At 40.4% G+C, this 19072-nt stretch overlaps 2 protein-coding genes and 1 pseudogene across 6 annotated transcripts in view; all 3 read left to right on the forward strand.

Moving 5' to 3' along the window:
- LOC127663948 (tripartite motif-containing protein 30A-like) overlaps positions 1-19072 on the forward strand; it is a 131662-nt gene that overhangs the window by 86035 nt on the left and 26555 nt on the right. The window contains exon 9 of one of the 2 annotated variants that reach the window (XR_007973070.1): positions 16649-17453. The gene's annotated coding sequence lies outside the window, so the exon portion shown is untranslated. Of the gene's footprint in view, positions 1-16648; positions 18658-19072 lie in introns of those variants that run through there. The other variant, XM_052155791.1, reaches the window with a different exon arrangement.
- The window catches only part of LOC127663868 (tripartite motif-containing protein 30A-like), a 152709-nt gene that overhangs the window by 35435 nt on the left and 98202 nt on the right, over positions 1-19072 (forward strand). The window contains exon 1 of one of the 4 annotated variants that reach the window (XM_052155683.1): positions 2-135. The exons of 2 other annotated variants lie outside the window; for them this stretch is intronic. The gene's annotated coding sequence lies outside the window, so the exon portion shown is untranslated. One more of the 4 variants, XM_052155693.1, reaches the window with a different exon arrangement.
- On the forward strand, positions 103-18657 carry LOC127663964 (tripartite motif-containing protein 30A-like; annotated as a pseudogene).

The raw sequence follows: 19072 nt of genomic DNA on the forward strand, positions 1-19072 counted from the left end.
AAGTCCTAACTTTCACTTCTCTACTGGCTCACCAGAGAACCCTCATATTTGGCTGAATCCTCAGTACTTACAATCTGGCCAGTGTTTGCTCCACTCCACAGATTCTGGATCTCTTGATTCGGGATCACTCTGAAGGTGTGAGTCAATTCTCGACTGCTGAGTTTGGAGGAATTTAGAAGAAAACACAGTCTTTGCTCTGGTGAGTTTAAGTTGAAGTTGAGAACTGGAAGGGGGTTGGAGGGGAACTGCTGCTTTCCTGCTGAGGAATCTGGGGATGAGGAGCCACAGAGCGTGGCCTTGAGGAAGACAACTTCCATGGTCAGTCCGGAGACATCCAGTTATTTTTCCAAATGAACATTAGTGTTTATTCTAATCTTGAATTATGAGTTGCAGCATGAATCTCCTATTCCAACACAGACACTGCTATCCCTCCAAAGCAATAGTACAGCCAGAGAGGTGTTTAAAAAGAAAGGTTTAAGATTTCTCGAGTAATAGTGGATTTATCCATGATTTTATGGGCTCATTCCCTGTGCTCTGACTCTGTGGTTAGAAGACTTCATCTCTCTGCAGCCTCCTCTTAATGTACTTGAACTATGAAACAGAATGAAGTCTGTAGGGAATTTCTAATGTCACTTAAGCCTGTCCTTTCCCTTGGGCTATATGTGCTATACGTAAATCAAGATTAGCTCAGGCTAGCAATTATGGCTTCAAAGAAAGATGAAACAGGAAGATCCAAAGTCCAAGGACCTAATGAGACGAAGTCGAAAGAAAGAAAATTAGCCAGGGGTATGCCTTTTAGGGGTGCAATTAGTGGGTTGAAGGAGCACTTACAAGTTTGTACCTGAGCCTAATTCAATCCCAAGGAAAGAGATAGTGGACAGTGGATGGGGTGAAAGAAGGAGGAGGGGCAGGGGAGAGAGAGAGAGAGAGAGAGAGAGAGAGAGAGAGAGAGAGAGAGAGAGAGAGAGAGAGAGAGAGAGAGAGAGAGAGAGAGAGAGAACACTGGAGGAGGAGCACTCACTAGAAGTGACAACTTTTCTCTTCCTGTGTAGCAGCCCAGGCTGACCTCATGGAATTGTCCCAAGTCAGAATCCCTGGCTGCTGGGATTCTAGGTGAACATTACTGCCCCATGAGAAACAGCATGAGCTCCTACTTGTGTTTAATGACATAAAAGACTGAAAAATATCTCGTAAGAGAAAGATCTAGGGATTTTGGGAACCACAAAAGAAAACAAAGGACTTGGAGCAGGCAATCCAGGCTTCACCCAAGCTAATGTAGACACCAGAAGACACATGTCAGGCCTTCCTGTGTCCACGTTAGCTTGAGGATTGTCAAGAGTCCATTCATTCCCTTTCCCTTTGCTCTACCTTGTTTTCAACCAGTTGTGGACACCAGTTTTCTGAACAGAGGAATTAACTGTCTTTGCCATCATATTTTATGAGATATTAAAATGCATATTTTCATGTTGTCTAGTTTTAAAATGTGCCAACATCTAGGGAGTACACAATAAGTTGCTTCAGATAACACTAATTAGTTAATGAAGCCTGGGACAGTATATTTGCTAGGCCTATTTGGAAAAGGACCATTTCTTCTATGACATCAGTACTTTGAACTTTCATCATTCTTTAAGGAACATTTTTACTTGTTACTGAGTTCAACTACACCAGGCAAAGACCACAGATTAAAAAATGAAGTGAATTCATTAAATATTGTTAGGAGCTCAGTAGCCTTAAAGCCAGATCAAAGGTTTGTCATATAGAAGAGGCTAGAGAACTGTATTAAAGGTGGATGTCACAATCTGCTCATTTGTATGGCATGTGTAGCTGAGAAACTATGGGGGAGCTGTTTCATTCCCTGGCACTCAGCAATCAATAGATTCACAAAACCAGCATAACGGTTTTACATTTGTGGAGGAGAGCAAGGAGTCAACGTTTTGAGGAACTTATCTTTCAGGTATTTCAAATGGGTGCCTAGCAAAATGGAGCTTCCTTAGCCATTACAAACTCCAATAACAACAGAAACAAGTGCTGTTTGTAAATTCTTGTTTGATTTGAACTAGTTATTGTTTCTTAGTATCTCTTTTTTAAGAGACTAATATTGCTGGAATTAAGGGGAATTTGATTGAATATATGGAAGCATAGTGCAATGGAAGCTTCCTAAAATATATGGGGGTGATGCTAATGAGGTCTATTAATAATGGGACAATCCCAACTGGCAATCTCTAGTCACCATACAAGGCTTCCAATAGTAGGACTGGATGGGACCAGATTACATTCAATTGAGTTACTGACCAACAGGGTGCCATGGAGATCCTTAAACAACTAAGGCTGTTACTAAGACAACATGTTGCTCTATGTAAAATGATAGTGGTGTTTGTACAAAATGACATCCTTTTCCCCATTGTCTTGTTTCAGCTTCTTTATCAAAAATCAAATGTTGATTGCTATTTGGGTTTATTTCTGGATCTTCTATTTGATGCTGTTGATTAACATGTCTCCTTCAGTACCTATACCATCCGGTTATCACCAGCACAGCTCTGTAGTACAGCTTGAGGTCAGGGATGGTGACACCTCCCAAAGTTCAGGATTGCTTTGGGGATTTCTGGGGGTTTTTTCCCAGTTGAGAATTGCTTTTGAAAGGTCTATAAAAATTGTGTTGGAATTTTGGTGGGCATTGTTTTATAAGATGGCCATTTTCACTGTTAACCCTGCCTATCCATGAGCATGGGAGATCTTTGCTTCTTCTGATATCATCTTCATTTTCTTTCATCAGGGACTTAGCATTCTCTCTATGCACATCTTTACTGGCTTGGTTAGACTTACACCAAGATATTTTATATTGTCCATGGCTATTGGACAGGGTGTTACTTCCATCATTTCTTTCTCACAGGCACAGCATCTTTTTTCCTCTGTCATGTACCTCACTTTCCACATGGCTCCAGCGTTGCTGAGTTCGTTTTTTTCATGTGTAAAGAGAATCTTACTTGCATGCCTTTGTTTTATTTTAGTTTTTTAATTTACATTTATTCCTAGTACTTGCACTGCTGTGATGAATAAAGGTGACAAGAATAAGCATGCTTGTTATATACATGATTTTAAAGACTTTCCATTGCCCTAAATTTGCCAATTTGTTAGTTGCAGTTTTGTCCTTTTGACAGTGTCCTTTGCCTTGAAACTTTGTAATTTCATGAGGTCACATTTGTCAATCCTTGATCATAGAGCATAAGCTATTGGTGTTCTTCTCAGGAAATTTTCCCCTGTACCCATGTGCTCAAGGCTCTTCCCCAGTTTCCTTTCTTTTAGTTTCAGTATGTCTGGTTTCATGTGGAGGTCCTTGATCCACTTGGAGCTGAATTTAGTACAAGGAGATAAGAATGGATCAATTTGCATTCTTCTGCATGCTGACCTCCAGTTGACCTAGCACCATTTGTTGAAAGGGCTATCTTTTTTCCACTGCATGGTTTTAGCTCCTTTGCCGAAGATCAAGTGACCATAGTTTTGTGGATTCATTTCTGGATCTTCAATCCTATTCCATTCATCTACCTGCCTGTCACTGCACCAGTACCATGCAGTTTTTAAGACTATTGCTCTGTAGTACTGATTGAGATCTGGGATACTGATTCCCCCAGAAGTTCTTTTATTGTTGAGAATAGTTTTAGCTATCCTGGGTTTCTTTTGTTATTACAGATAAATTTGAGAATTGCTCTTTCTAACTCTATAAAGAACTGAGTGGCAATTTTGATGGGATTGCATTGAATCTGTATATTGCTTTTGCCAAGATCTCCATTTTTACTATATTAATTCTACCAGTCGACGAGCATGGGAGATTTTTCCATTTTCTGAGGTATTCTTCAGTTTCCTTCTTCAGAGACCTGAAATTTTTGCCTTACAAATCTTTCATTTGTTTGGTTAGAATCACACCAAGATACTTTATATTGTTTGTGATGATTGTGAAAGGTGTCATTTCTCTAATTTCTTTCTCAGCCTGCTTATCCTTTGAGTATAGGAAGGCTACTGATTTGCTTGAGTTGATTTTATAACCATCCACTTTACTGAAGTTGTTTATCAGCTGTAGGAGTTCTCTGGTGGAGTTTTTTGGGTCACTTAAGTATATTATCATATCATCTGCAAATGGTGATAGTTTGACTTCTTCCTTTCCAGTTTGTATCCCTTTGACCTCCTTATGTTGTCTAATTGCTCTAGCTAGAACTTCAAGTGCTCTATTGAAAAGATATGAAGAGAGAGGACAGCCTTGTCTAGTCCCTGATTTTGGCGGAATTGCTTCAATTTTCTCTTCATTTAGTTTGATATTGGGTACTGGTTTGCTGTATATTGCTTTTACTATATTTAAGTATGGGCCTTGAATTTCTGGTCTTTTCAAGACTTTTACCATAAAACGATGCTGAATTTTGTCAAATGCTTTTTTAGCATCTAATGACATGACCATGTGGTTATTTTCTTTGAGTTTGTTCATGTAATGGATTGTATTCATAGATTTCTATATAATGAAACATCCCTGGGATGAAGCCTACTTGATCATGGTGAATGATCATTTTAATGTGTTCTTGGATTTGGTTGGCAAGAATTTTATTTAGTATTTTTGCATCGATATTCAAAAGGGAAATTGGCCTGAAGATCTCTTTCTTTGTTGGATCTTTGTGTGGTTTTTGGTATCAGCATAATTGTGGATTCATAAAACGAGTTGGGTAGTATTCCTTCTGTTTCTGTTTTGTGGAATACTTTGAAGAGTATTAATGTTAGGTCTTCTTTGAAGGTCTGATAGAATTCTGTACTAAAACCATCTGGTCCTGTGCTCTTTTTGATTGGAAGACTTTCTATGACCCCTTCTATTTCTTTAGTCTGGTGTAATTCTGATAGGTCTTCCTTTATATGTTACTTTTTCTCTTACTGCTTTTAATATTCTTTCTTTGTTTAGTACATTTGGGGTTTTGATTATTAAGTGATTGGAGGTATTTCTGTTCTGGTCCTGACTGGAGTTCAGTAGGCTTCTTGTTTATTCATGGGCATCTCTCTCTTTAGGTTAGGGAAGTTTTCTTCTATAATTTTGTTGAAGATATTTGCTGGCCCTTTAAGTTGTAAATCTTCACTCTCATTTATACCTATGATCCTTCGGTTTGGTCTTCTCATTGTGCCCTGGATTTCCTGGATGTTTTGGGTTACAAGCTTTTTGCACTTTGCATTTCCTTTGACTGTTGAGTCCATGTTTTCTATGACATCTGAGACACAAGATTCCTCTGACCCCCATGTACCTGGGGAGATAATTTTACATATGTTTTGTCCTGGCTGCCAGTTGTGTCCTAGTATCCAACTCTTTTTTTTTTTTTCTGACATCTATGTGTTAGAGCAGGCACCAATGAAAAAAGACTCCATAGAACATTTTTCATACCCTTTCAGTGTATGGAAGACAAATGACCCTCTTAAGTGACCATCTCCCTGAATCTAGCACAGGGATTAAGATAACCATGTGAACAGACATATATGTGGTCTTTTATTAGATGACAATCAGAGGAATCATTTCACATATGCATCAGGACGTGAGAGTGTTTACACTCCACGTCAGCATCAGCTCTTTCTGGTAAGAAACTGACATTGAGAGAGCAAATCTTATTGACTACTGCTGACAATAGAAGAGTGGACAGAGGTTTGAGAGTTTTGGTGCTTTTGACATTGAAGATGATTCCTGGGAAAGACACTGAAGGATAGAAGGGATGTTACACAAGGATATTAACAGTAAATTCTTTCTACTCTTCAGTAAAGGGGGAAAACATTCCTGAACAGGAAATTTGTCATTTGAGATGACCGAAAAGTACAGCACCTAAAGAATATAAAGGACTACTTGCTATGTCACCAAACCTCCTCCCATATTTCGTCCTTTGTTCTTTTAACTTGTCATTGTGGTCCTTCCTTGACATCTGCACAGGGTTCACTCTGATCCTCCACTTCTTACTTGGTTCTTTTCCTCATCTGTATCACACAGGCACCAGTGCAGAATTGTGAGGAGTCGGGACAGGTAGGCACAGGATCACAGCAACTATGGCCTCATCAGTCCTGGAGAGCATAAAGGAAGAGGTGACCTGTCCTATCTGTCTGGAGCTACTGAAGGAACCCATGAGTGCTGACTGCAACCACAGCTTCTGTCGAGATTGCATCACATTCAACTATGAGTCCAACAGAAACACAGAAGGGGAGGGCAACTGCCCTGTGTGCCGAGTTCCTTACACATTTGGGAATCTGAGGCCTAATCGACATGTGGCCAACATAGTAGAAAGGCTCGAAGGGTTCAAGTCCATTCCAGAGGAGGAGCAGAAGGTGAATGTCTGTGAACAACATGGAGAGAAACTCCAGCTCTTCTGTAGGAAGGATATGATGGCCATCTGCTGGCTTTGTGAGCGATCTCAAGAGCACCGTGGTCACCAGACAGCTCTCGTTGAAGAGGTGGAGCATGAGTACAAGGTAAGGAGCAGGAGGATACAGGAAACAAAGCAGGATACAGTAACAGATGGGAAACTCCCACTTTTTCTGAGAGGATACTTACCTGAGCATTATAGACTTCGAATTTGATATATCATTCTGTACTCTTTTATATTTTGACACCTAAAATGACATGGTGATTTATTCTACCTAAGCATAAGAGAATCTGCCTGGACTATGATTACAAAGAAGCAAATATGATATTGTGAAACTGCTTCTTTAAATTGAGTTGGTGTCCAAGAAAGCCAAATCAGCTGAAGAACATCTGCCAATTTATTCTATGTTTATATCCTGCCAATGTTAATGACAGATTCATTCAAAGGACCTAACATGCCATCTACTGACTCTCCACAGTGGGGTTAACAAGCGCATGACACACAGCAGTGAAGAGAATGTGCATGTGGGAGCTGAGACATCAGGAGGAGAGGAAGCTTTCCATAATGAGGAACACAGCAGCAAGTTCTGTGTGTGGTCTTTGTTTTTTTTTAAACTACCCCAACCCCAAAGCTATCAATCTGTAGTTGATAGCTACTTGAACTGAAAAATTTCTTTTCTCCAAAGGAGTCAGGGTGGGGATAGAAACCATTCTTAAGGAAAGTCCCACGCCAGCAATGGACGAACAGCCAGAGCTCGTGCACTGAGCTGTTCTTAGGAGGTTCTGTCTCTGATAACATTGTCATGGCTCTTTCCCTTTCTCTGTTTAGAACTTTATAGGTCCTTGGTTTTACATCATGGCTTGAGTATTTATGGCATTCCAATGTGATTAAAACATATGCTCTGCATTTATATGCACTTCTTGTGATTTTTTTGTTTAGCTCTTTTTATGGTTTTTTTGTTTTGTTTTTTCATATTCGACTGTGTTTGCCTTTTATTTCTCTTATTGTATTTTCTTTGGTTCTTTCATTATTATTTCCATGCCCCTTTGTTTTCTTTTTGAACTATTTATTGGTTCTTTGTGAATTTTACATCATTTACTCCAACCCCACTCATTTCTGTATCCTTTATTACCTGCCCTTCAGTCTTGCAACCTCCCCACGAACAGCAAACAGCTCATCTTTAAAGCTGTAGTGTGTCACGCTGGGTCCTACAGTATATACCATGTAGTCCACAATTCTTTACTTGCAGTTGTTCATTGCAATGAGTCACTGATCTTGTCTCAGGCCTCTGAGTTCTGCTACTTTATCACTACTAGAACCTCACTAGCACTCCTCTCAGATATCCTGTCACTGCCCTGTGTCATGGTGATCCTGTAGTATTAGATCTGTATGACTGGTCCCTTCTTCTGCTCTAGCAGTTTATTGATGGGGTAGATGCTGCAGTGGGGAAATTCTAGGACCTGGGTCTTGACCTGAGCAGTATCTGAGCCCCGGGCTCTCGCACACCTTTGAGGCCCACTCATCATGGATCCCAGGAACCAGAATCTGCTCTACCCTGCTGCCTATATGAGGTGTAGGGCCTGCTCACTCAAGTTTTTCAGCTCCTGAGAGACATGGCCTATTCTCACATTCTAATTACCCAGGTGCCAGTTCTCCTGACTGCCATACATGGCAAAGGATAAAGGGAGGAGGGTGTCTGTCCTGTTTTTGTACCACTGCCCAACAGACAAGAGGGAAGGCTCTCTTGTATTCACAGTCTTAAGGCCAGCTACCCTGCAACCCCCACATTTAGGATGAGCTTTACTGTGGTGCCCAGTCACAGTGGAGGACCAGCTCTCCTGAGTGCTGTAGCAGTGGAGGGACAGGACAAGCTCCCCTACTATAATGACCCAGGGCCCGCTTTCCTGCTTCACGTAACAAGGATCAAGGCTAAGGGTAGGCATCTCTCTCTTGTCCTTGCTGTTACAAAGCAGAAAAGTTGCAGGACCAGCTCTCCCTCACTCACACCCTTAAGGCTTGCTCACTGGCACACCATCATCAGGGTCAGGTCTACTACTCTACCAAACTGAGGGGCAGGGCCTGCTCTCCCAAGTACTGCAGCAGATGAGGAGCAGGCCAGCTCTCAAACTCAGAAGACCTCTGGGCCAGCTCTCCCACTCAGAAGAACTCTGGGCTGGCTCTCTTGCCTCCCATAGGTAGCAAGGGGTGTGTCTGTGGAGGGGAGGGGAATCTCTCCCTTGCCCATGTCACCTCACAGCAGACAAGTATCAGAGCCCACTCTCCCAGCTCACAGTCGTGGGTCAGCTCACCCTATCTTCTACCACCAGGATCAGCTCTGCTGTGCTACTCAGGTACAGGTTTTACTCTCTCTAGTGATGCAGAAAGCCAGTGTCTCTGTTTTCTCTCAGGAAACACAAGGCTGTGGATCTGGATAGGAAGGGAGAGCAGGAGGGGAGGAAATAGGTGTAGAAATGAGAAGGAAAAACTTAATCAGAATGTATTGTATGGGACTAGAAGGATGACTCGGCACTTAAGACCATGAACTGTTCTTGCAGAGATCCTGAGTTCAATTGACAGCAACCACATGCTCTCTCACAGCCATCCTTACTAGGATCTGATGCTTTCTTCTGTTATGAAGGCATACATGTAAAGAGAGCACTCATATAATTTTAAAAAGCTGTCTTGATAAATAAATAAAAGATTAAATAAAGATGCCTTGAAATATACACTGTATGAAAAGCGTATTTTCTACGAAAGAAATAAACTTAACACAAAAAATATAATTTGAAATTTAAAAAAGGAAAAGGAACATGAATGTTTACATGGCCACTGTTGTGGTGCAGGTTTTAATCAGAGAGCCCTGGCAGCAGTTGTTCAGGGAACTCTGAGTTTCAGGAGTGTGCTGTCTATACAGAAACTACAGGCCAGCCAAAGCTACACAACAGGGCCCAGTTTTTTTTAAAAAAAAATAGTGCAGAGGTTAAATACGACATTGTATATAGGGAATGTGACATGTGCATATACTTTTGATCAGAAAACTAACAAAAATGTCCTGTTTCTCTGATGCTGGAAGCTTCTATTGAATGGAATGACAAACATAGGAGAGATTTCTGTCTTTGTCTTTATGGGGGTGATATGTATATAATAAAAATCAATTGAGCTATAGACTTTTAAGATATATATACTTTATGTACATACATATTGACACACATTTTTCAAAAGACAACAGCCTTAGGCTTCCTGTCTTTCCAGAAGAATTTCTTGGCCTTTGCTTAGGAAAAGTAGTGCTACTAATCACACAACTTGACTCTGCTACAATTCCTTTCTCACAGGAGAAGCTGCAGGCAGCTCTGCAGAAGATGAGGAAAAAGGAAAAAATATGTGATGAATGGCAGGATGACCTCCAACAGGAGAGAACTGACTGGGAGGCAAGTGGGGACCCTTCCTAAGGGCATCACTCTGATGCCCAAGAGGGACTGGGCAAGAAGCTCCTGGGGACTTTGCTTCCTGGCAGTTGATTAGGTCAGGAGGCCTTGATACTCCTCACTCCTGGTTCCCCTGGATACCCTGGCAAAGTCAGTGTATCAGAGCTGAGCTGGGCTCTGTGATGAGCTGGATCCATGGAGGGCCTTAGTCAGAACGGCTGCTGGTACTACTCCAGCTGTTACAAATATGCTTGGGAACAGGCCCCAGTTGTATTCTCAGGGTTTAACATCTTCTAAGGGTTCAGAGGGAGAGTGGGGACTGTAGCAGGCAGGAACTAGTACCTTTGAAAACTGTTTAAAAGTGAGCTACATCCAGTCATCCCACTTTGGCTCGCATGGCCTTGGTGGCCTTGGTGACCTAAGATCTTTGTTTTGGAATGTACTGAACAGACATTAAAAGTAGACACATGCTTCCCTAAGAATCTCTTCCCTTTCCCAAACTTAACTCCTTGTGAAAGCTTAGAGCACTAGTTCTCTATCTCCTGGTTCCATTTGGAGCTAAATCTCTCTCTCTTTTCTTACCCATGAAGAACCAAATACAGAGCAATGAAGAAAATGTTCAGATAGAGTTTGATGGACTAAGAGACCTCCTGGACTCCAAGGAGGATGAGGAGCTGCTGAGGCTGAGGAAAGAGAAGGAAGATATTATGAAAATTCTGAAAGAGTCTGAAAGTGAGCTGGTGCAGCAGAGGGATTTGGTGAGAGACCTCATCACAGATATGGAACATCAGTTGGAACTTTCAACTATAGAAATGCTTCAGGTAAGACTTCAGGAGAACCCAGTGTCTGAGAGTCAGAGAACAGGAAGCCATTGCCCTCCCTCTTTGCTGCTGTGTTCTTCCTGGTGAAGACAGGGAGCAATTCCTGTAGTCTTTCCTGAGTCAGGTTCAGAAGCTGGGGGAATCATTGCATGCATGAATGTCAAGGGGGAATTGTATTTTATTGGTTTATCAATAACTTATCAGAAGTGAAGCTAAACATTGGAAAAGAGATCTCTTGTCTCAAGGGTATTACTACCCTACACTCTTGCTGAGTATAAGTGAAGCACATTTTCAACTACCAAGTTAGTCATTACACCAGAATTTGAAATGAGTAGAGTTCATTTCTCCCTCAGATGATTTGAGACTTTACCCTTACTGCCTCTGATTCTAGTGGAATGAGACGCTGTTGGTGTGGGTACCATCTAATAACTCAGATAACATTTCCTGACTCTGTCTCCGAGTCACTGATAGGAAAGGTATCTTCTTTAGGTATAAAGTTTGTAGTATTTGATCTCTATCACATTTTTAAATAAGTTATTTCAAAGAAATAGTCTGGTGATAAATATCACTGAAAGAATTTGTTTCTTTTCTCTGAATTATCATCTTGTAGAGCTTCCTGGATCTAGAACTGCTTCATAACCTTTAATTGCTTCTTTTCCATTGTGTTGCTTTAAGTATAATTGAAAACATTCATAATGATAGATTTATTCATCCATATCTAAAATGAGCAAGTTATCATAATAACTAAAGCCAGCACACTTCACAATTCTGAAATTTTATCTCTTAAATAATGAATCTGATCATTTTTCTGTTCCTCCAGCCCCTGATAACTCCATTGTAATATTTACTATTGTGAGATGAAAAGGTTTACATGTTTCTATATGACACATATTTCAATAATATCATTTAACGATTTTTTTCTATTTTGATCTGGGTGAGTATGACAAATTCTCTGAGTTCAGAAAAGTTGCCAAATGATAATACTTCTTACTTTCAAATATATAATATTTTAATATATGCTGACCTTATCATTGCTATCCATTCATCTGTTCACTAGTTCTTCAATTAACACACTATTATATCTATTATACTAATGAATCAGTGGGCATGGACATACTGAGTTCTTCATGAGGATACACTTGTGCATCAGAATTCATTTCTAACTAGAAAATTAGATTTCTCACAAAATTTCTTTTCTGTGAAATCTACTTTTCTTTATTTATGTTATATAAAATAAATCCATATGTGGTAGCCTGTGATTTCTGAACTTCAGAGATTCTAATATTTATATATGTATATATATATGAGAGGCCCACAATAATGAAAAGATAGGCATTCTATCCTAGCTGGAGGTCGACTGGCCCACCCCTGGTACTCCAGGAGCTAGGAAGCAAATGCAGATTTATCTTAGGTGGGTTCAAGGCCAGCCTGCTCTATGTAGTGAGTTGCAGGCCACCATAGTTACAGAGTGACACACATAACTCTAGAGGTCAAAATTGCAAGAGACTACAGAATGTCCATCCCTAAATAGAAAATATATACTGTACCACTAATTCAAATGCCCAGGGCTCATTGCAGAAGTAGAAAGAGTGTAAGCAGCAGATGTGATGGATGACTACAAGGGAAACACTGTCTTCTGGACACACCTTAGCAGCAGCACATATGAACTAAGATTGGTTTTGACACAAAACCAAGACCTGGGCAAACCTAAACCACATCAAATTCAAATACAGAAAGTAGACTTGTTTAGGAAACTCACTCGTCCTGAAGGAGCTACTGGTAATTCTTAACTGCAGGGAGTAAGAGGGTTCGAGTTCTTTAAGCATGTAACTTTACATATATGTACCAATATCCAGTGGAACCCAAACATCCCAGAACTCTCACATAGTGTTACCTTTCAAATCCAGGAAAAATGGAGAATTACAGCACCTATTTAACATATCACAGAGGACTTGGTCAGTCAGGTACTGATATCTGTCCTCAATAAGCCAATATAAAGGAGCCTAGTTGATAGTGGAAAGCAGAGAAAGGAGATTAATAAAGGGAGGGCACATTTTGAAAAGAAGGAAGAGATTTTTTCAAAACCCTTTGTGCATCTTCAGGTTCCCTAAGTGAGATCAAAGTTCAAATAGAGAGCCAAGAACATGCACATATGTGTTGTCCAAGTAAAGGTGTGGTCCTGTCCATCATTCTCCCATCATGATCTAGGTGACAGTGTCGCACATTTCGGTGATCAGACAAGTAATTACTTGTTTAAAATCTTTTGAGGAGGCCAGTTCCTACTCTACAAAGAGCTGTTTTTCTTTACTGAATATGAGATCCTGAAAAAGTGCCATTTCTTTGGAGTCTTTTTTTCACCGGTTTGATGGTAAAATTGAGAGACACACATATATCTTTAGATCAACTCCTTTCCGCCAGGACAATTCAGAAATAGAAGAAAAACAGAAGGGGGATGGTTAAATGAATGAAAGAATTTGAAATTCAGCTTCTTATACATATGTGGTTCCAGTAAGGTAATGGATGCCTAACATATAGCATGAAAAGATCACATGCTCATTTATTTAACAATATGCATATAAAAACCTATGTAAGCTTTCAGCCATTAGAAACAATGAATTCATGAAATTCTTAGGCAAATGTATGGATTTGTTGAACATCATACTAAGTGAGGTACCCAGTCTCAAAAGATGAATCATGGTATGCACTCGCTGATAAGTGGATATTACCTAGAAAACTGGAATACCCAACACATAATCCACACATCAAATGAGGTACAAGAAGAATGGAGGAGTGGCCCCTTGTTCTGGAAAGACTCAGTGTAGCAGTATAGGGTAAAACCAGAACAGGGAAGTGGGAAGGGGTGGGTGGGAGAACAGGGGAAGGGAAAGGGGCTTATGGGTCTTTCAGGGAGTGGGGGGCCAGAAAAGGAGAAATCATTTGAAATGTAAATAAAAAATATATCTAATTAAAAAATAAGATGATTTCTTCAAGGAAGCTTGGTCACAGGTACCTTTAGCAAAAACCTCTAAAAAAAATAAAAAAAAAAACTATGTAAGCTTTCAGACAACTGCTTCTTCATCGATAGTCTCCAATGTCTGGTAGTAAAAGACAGAAAGAGTCTATTAATTTATATATAAGTCAAATAAAGAGCCCTGCTCTGTATTTAGATCATGTCTTAGGGAACTGTGGGTGACTGATGTGATTCTCTTTTGACTTTAGTCTCTTCAGCCAATAAGACTGTAACCAGGATTTGCAAGAATGAAGAACATGTTATTAACTGTGTTTTCTCCCTTCTTCCTAGGGTGTAAATAATGTCCTGACAAGGTATGTCTGGGATGATAGGGAAGAACAGCCCTATTGTGGTGAGAATTATTTGATATTCAAGTAGAATAAATACATCTGGGGTTTTGCTAAAGTAAAGTATAATACTATTATGAAGTTCTTGGAAGAGGAAAGAGGGGGAGGAGAAAGGCAGGGTCTGGACATTTTGTAACTATTGAGCACATATTAGGTTCTCCTTTAGAGGACTGGGTTATGGAGATCTATTGAGCTAGGTCAGTAGTAAGATGACGCAAATGGACCTACAGGTGCTTTTGGACTCCTCATGGATACATCATCTGTCCATGCTGTGTGCTTGTATCTAGCTCTGGATCTGCAGGTAACACGTGCAGATAGGTAGTGTATGTCCTCTGTGTCAGCAGTGTCCTCAAAGTTCTATAGTGGACACCTTGCTGGGTACTATGTCTATTTCTCCTGGGGATAAAGGAGATCCAGATTCCCCTTGTGGTTGTATGTAGACTTTTTAATAAGAGACTTGTCTCTGTGAGCACAATAAGTTGGCAGTGAAGCCATGGCTGCAGGTGGACCACATACATCACAAGGCTGTGGAAAGTCTCACCCTTGTATGTAAAGCATAACATCCCAGCTGTCAGCATCAGGCTCCACCCTAACTTGTGGCTTATGTCAGCATAAATGTGGTTTCCTGTCTCCTTTTCCGTATTTTGATATCTTAACAATAGGAACTGAAGAAGTAGATTTTGACTGATAGTGTCCAGACTGACAAAAGTGTTTGAAGTCTTGGCTTTCTTCAGGCGACTTTCTCACACTCTATGACTATTATACCAGAATCTTGAAAACCAACCTTCTATCCATCTGTCCTTCCTTCCTTCCTTCCTTCCTTCCTTCCTTCCTTCCTTCCTTCCTTCCCTCCTTCCTTCCTTCCTTCCTTCCTTCCCTCCTTCCTTTCTTCCATCCACTTCTTTCTGGATTTTCTTTTTCTATGTTTCTATTTGCTCATTTATGTTTTTATTGGTTCACGCTGGGTTGCTCTTTGCAGCTCTAGCTGTCCTGGAACTCATTGTATAGAACAGGTTGTTTTTGAAATCAGAGATTAACTCTGCCTCTACCTGCTAAGTACATGTGACACTATTCCCTGCCCACACATTATTTTTCTGTTTCTTTCTTTTGATTTTTTTTAAAAGCCACCAATTCACATTTAAAGGAGTTCTAGGAGAGGAGGAAGGAAAGTGGAAGAAGCACTTTGTGTGACTGTGAAATTACGTCACTGTGCTTAGGAGAATAAGGCTTTCCCAGCTTCACCAGCAAGTAAATGAGCGGGGTCATAAGTATGCCCAAATCTCTACAGTTAATAGTTTACATTCGCTCTCCCTTCTCAGAATTCTCAGGATTGTTCACAGACATCTATGGTTAGAATGACAGGGAGTCAGTGCTGGTCAAAAGACAAAGGTTTGAGATGTGGAAGTCAATTTTTTTATCCCTAGGAGTCAGACTTTGAAACTGAAAAAGCCCCAAACTGTCCCCCAAGAAACAAGAAGAACGTTCCACGTTCCAGATCTGAAAGGCATGCTGCAAGCGTATCAAGGTGAGGGCAGTTAAATTCTGTGAATCCCTGGATGATTGCATGTGTGCTGGACTGCATGTAGAAGGGAGAAGGTTTCTCAATATAGGTGGAGGGACAGAGAAGAGCAGAGCGTGTGTCTCTGCAGTGTCATTGTATATGATGGGAAATCATCATTCATCCCATCCTGTATCACAGTTGTCAAACCTTCCATACATATGGAAAAAGAAATGGAATTCTGTGGTTTGATTCCTTTGCTTGCACTTACTGCTGTGAACTTTCATCCTTTCAGGGCTCATGGATGTCCAGCAATACTGGGGTAAGGAAAAACCACAGCACAACGAGGCTCTCTACTCTCAGTGTCTTCCAGAGCATGTTTCTCTGTTAAGTCTCATATTTCATGCTGCTGCTCTCACTGTGCACAAAACCTGCCTCTCCTTGACTTTAAAGAAGGCTTCTCCACATTTCCTTTCTCTTTCTCCTTCTGCTTCTTCTGTTGCTTAAGTTACTAATAAGGCTGTACCTTGTATTTCATCTTAGTCAAAACATATATGTCTCATTTTTCTGCAGTTAATGTGACTCTACCTGAAAACAACCAGGAAGGCATTTTAATTAATAGAAAAAAAGACAAATAGCACATATAATTTACTCTAAGAAGAATCTTCGACTTTTTGAGACCTATCATTTGGGTGTCCTCGGCTATCCAGCTATTCCTTCAGGCAAGCATTACTGGGAAGTGGATGTGTCTAAAAGCAATGCCTGGCTCCTTGGATTAAATGATGGAAAGTGTGCTCAACCTCAACCTCATTCAGTGGATGAAATGGTCTTCAAAACAAAACATCCCTCTAGTCTAATACATAATGCAATGTATCAGCCTAAATGTGGCTACTGGGTTATAGGGATGAAGAATATTTTTGTATACAATGCCTTTGATGAGTGTTCTATCACCCACAATTCCAGTGTCATGGCCCTATCTCTGCCTAGTCCTCCCAGTCGTGTCGGAGTTTTCCTGGACTGGGAAGCTTGCACTCTCTCATTTTATGATGTTTCTAACAGTGGAGCTCTCATCTATAGGTTCTTTGCCCCTGCCTTCCCTGTTAAAGTCTATCCATATTTTAATCCTTTGGAATGTTCAGAGCCAATGACTATATGCGGGCCACCCTCTTAAACCCTCACCTCTATCTGTGCAGTGCCCGCATGTCTGGGGTGTCTCATATGCCAGAGCTCCCCTGCACCATTCTAGCTTTTTTGTCTCTGGCCCTTTATTTTAATGACCTTCACTTCTGACTACAAACCAGTGTGGATTCATTTCCTTGATCCAGTGGCTTGTCTGCTCACAAGATGATTACTTTGTCGTTTCCCATATTCCCAAAGAAAATGGCTGTTCCCTCAATAAGTGAAATAGAGACTCTGCTAACACCACCTCTGTAGGAACACAGTTAAAAGAATGACTCATGGCAAACAATGTCTCAGGAACCTGTGAGAGAGGTGCCTGAAAAAAAGGTGGAGGGCCTTTTACATCAAGGCCATTTTGTTCCTTGGATTGCTTTGGATGTGATTTTTGTGCCCCTTGCAAAAACAAAATATGCATTCAATGTGTAAGACATGTTTATTCTTGTTGGATGTCAGAACATAGTTATAGAACCCACTCCTGTGAAAGGATATACCGAGTGCTGACCTCAATGTACTCTGATTCTGAATATTGACTTGTGCCTTGATTTCATGCCTTCCAAGATATAATCTATAGTATAGTGCCAGACAATTGTGTTTATATGGTCTGTCCTGAGACAGTTGTAGGAAGGGTTTGCACTATTAATATCTATTATGTTCTTACTGGTATTTATTTACATGTTTTTCTGCTTTGGTTTTTCTGAACTCAAACAACCTTCTTACTTGCTTTTGTATATTCATATGTAGAAGCACAGTGATCCTGAAGTAAAATTGTCTTCAGCTTTAGGTTATAGTCCCCCCATACTCTAAGGTCCTCAAGGTCCTTCATGTCTTATAGACAGAAATACCTAGGCCCACAATTGTAGACACACCTTCTTTTTCCTGGTACCTGAGACAAAAGCCAGGGCATCATGTGTGCTTACGAGTTGCTGTAGCACTCAGTTACTTGTCTCAGATCTCTCAGTTCTCCACAACCCCATTCTTCCTGTCACTGACAAAAGATGAAAGAAAGGCCTTCTCCAGCTTGTCTAGCATTTTAGAAAATTATGTGTAGGTGTCTCGCTAAGGAATGGTTCTTAGCAGAAGGTCAGTTTAACCACAATGCTCGTGTTTCATCAAAGAACTAAGAAGGAAACAGCTCAAAGGATATCCACAAAGACCATGAGTTTAGAGTATCCAGGATCTAATCCTGCCTCTCCACATAGCAATACAACCCTGAATGACATCCTCTCAAGCCTGTGTTTGCTTGGGTTTTTTTCTTTTCTTTCATTTTTCTTATCTGTTTTTCAGTTTTGGTAAAAATAGTACATCAATATTGCAGGACATTGTAGGAAAACAAACTTGAAATCTTTAGAAGGCTCTGAAAATAAAAGCCCTTCCCTCTATAAGTGATGAACTGAGTTCATTTACTCGGAGCCTCGTGGCTGAAGCAGGCAGCCGCTCTGACAGATTATCCTCTCATTCCACAAATATGCTACAGAACAGCTAGGCTGAAACAAGTACACAAATGAAGAGGGAGTGTGTAATTTTTGGTTTAAAAAAGAAGTTCAACACTTATAACACATCAACTGCATACTCAGTAGGTGGTGGTTGTGCTAATTTCTGGGTGGATGTGCTGTACTGATGTTCTATGTGACACTGTGTGCCTGGGGAAAATAAGATAGAGCTCTTCTCCTGTCTTGATGGTAAGTCCTGCAAACTTCCACCAAGACTACTCTAATATGTTGAAGATATCTATGATTTTTTTCCACACTTATTTTTTCAGAGGGTATTTGTTTAGCTATATTCATTATCAAGTAAGTTAAACTCTATGATTTCCCTTCTTACACTGAAAGATAATGTTGACAGTGATACCAATAAACTTCCCATCTCTTGTGTTGTGAAATGTAAGCAATAGAATGTTTCTAGGAACTCCTATTGCTTCCAGCATATAAGAGGTATCCAATATGGAATCTGTTAAGTTTATCTCCTGTTTGATGTGACCATAATAAAGTATCATTGGAATGGAAAACAAATGTTGCCATGATGGTTTTGATACAATCCCAGCATAAGGAGAGAGACCAGAAGATTTCAGTGCATCTGAGGCCAGGCTCAGTTACACAGGATGACCTTGCTTTGGTTGGGTTTCACTCTTTGCTTTTATGTTGAGGTTTACAATACATAGCAATAGAACAAACTCAACACCCTTAAAAGAGAATTGCAAGGTTTAGATAAGCTGGGAGGTTCAAGAGGACACTGTGAAGGATTGATTATTGGGGAATCAGAGTTTATTGAAAGATTCATATTGACATAAACTGACAGAGACACAGAGTACACATCATGGGTTGTAGTTCCCAGAGAAGTTGAGGCCCCAGCACCACAGAAAACTGAATGCATCTCTGCAGAGCATGCAGGCAGGCAAGACTCTTCTTGTACCTTTTAGCATGGAGG

This window comes from Apodemus sylvaticus, chromosome 1 (genome assembly GCF_947179515.1).
Source record: "Apodemus sylvaticus chromosome 1, mApoSyl1.1, whole genome shotgun sequence".
Taxonomy (NCBI): domain Eukaryota; kingdom Metazoa; phylum Chordata; class Mammalia; order Rodentia; family Muridae; genus Apodemus; species Apodemus sylvaticus.